At 52.9% G+C, this 1446-nt stretch overlaps 1 protein-coding gene across 2 annotated transcripts in view; it reads right to left on the bottom strand.

The window, feature by feature from the left end:
* PBX3 (PBX homeobox 3) overlaps positions 1-1446 on the bottom strand; it is a 136913-nt gene that overhangs the window by 100403 nt on the left and 35064 nt on the right. The gene's annotated exons all lie outside the window — the stretch shown is intronic.

Genomic DNA, 1446 nt, shown 5'->3' with positions numbered 1-1446 from the left:
AGGGTGCCAACGCTTCCAGCACGCCATCGCTTTGCCCCCAGCCTTCTCATTCCTTCGCCACTCGACACAAGGAGTTACCAGTGAGGCTCAGCTTGAGCGTTACTTAAAGCACTGCAGTAATTTGTGCTCTGATTTTCTCCTTCATTTTCTGTTTCCTGGCTAACAAACGGGTCAGAAGTTGTGTCTGGAAAATCCCAACATGATTTGGGCAGCTAACACCGAGACAGAATATTGGGCAAGTAATTAAGATGGTTGGATAATTGCAAGGAATGTTAATTCTTCCAGGCTTTGTAGTTGAGAACAAGGGATGGTTTGCAACCAAGCCCCCCCCGTCAGGGCGTCACGCACCATGCGGGGGACCGAGCGGCAGAGCACGGGGGCCCAGCAGATGCCTACACATATGACAAACCACAAAATCCTACAGAAAATTCCCACTCTTCTGGGTGCGCTGCTGCTGTTCTGTACCTTTCACTGCCTTGGGAAGATGAGGAGGAGGATTCTAAGACACGCAGTGGGCTTATGTGTGTATTTTTCCTTGAGGACACGGGTCCGGATTTAAAATCCCCTGAAGTTAATGGGGGTTTTCTAAGTTTCTTTCCCAGCCTCTGGACCAGGCCCCCAGCTCTGCACAAGCCAGCTGACCCAAGCCCTTTCCACCAAAAAATGTCATCGTCCCCCCACTTTATTGTCGATGCACTTGTGCGCTGGGATGGGTTTGCTGGGTTAATGACCGTAGGAACCAGAACCGGTATTCCCGGCGCCGCGTGCGCCACCGGCGGAGCATCCAGCCCTACCTGCCAGCACTCCCATAGCCCTGCTCGAGCTGACTGCAGGGTACAGAGCCTCCCCCCGCACACACATTCTGGTTATAGCAATACAAAAGTTGCTAAGAAACACGGGCGTTTCATCATTGCCATTTGCAACCAGACTACAAATCAGCAACATATTGAGAGAACCATCCATATGCATCTCATTCTAGGTAAAATACCAAACGAGCTAAGATTTGGGCTTCAAACAGACAGGATGTAAATGCAAGCAGGAAACATATTTGGAGGCTAAGTTGGGAGCCCTTTTTCACGCAGAGAATCCTCAGTGTGGAATGGCCTGGCAGGCAGGTTCAGCCAGGCAGAAAGGCTGAGATCATTCAAGAAACAATTAGAGAGCATCGTGCGGGGAGCAGAGTACTTAGCAGGGAATGCACCCTGATGCTCCGATGGGCTTTTACTCGATTTAACAACACATCTCGCAGCCCCGCAGCCTCTGGTAGCCTCTCCTCCAGGCCTGGGCAGCGAGTTGTGAAGAACTTTCCCCGCGTATTTTTGAGAATACTTCCCCAGCCCGTGGCACGGGGGCAGCGACAAGCCTCCCGCGGCGGCGGGCGGAGGATCCCGGATGCCGTTTGTGGCAGGCTCGGGTCCCGGTGCTCGGGACTGAACCAGGGCAGCG

The sequence above is a fragment of the Egretta garzetta genome, unplaced genomic scaffold (genome assembly GCF_000687185.1).
Source record: "Egretta garzetta isolate BGI_Z169 unplaced genomic scaffold, ASM68718v1 scaffold341, whole genome shotgun sequence".
NCBI lineage: Eukaryota > Metazoa > Chordata > Aves > Pelecaniformes > Ardeidae > Egretta > Egretta garzetta.
This window is presented reverse-complemented; position numbering and strand designations above follow the sequence as displayed.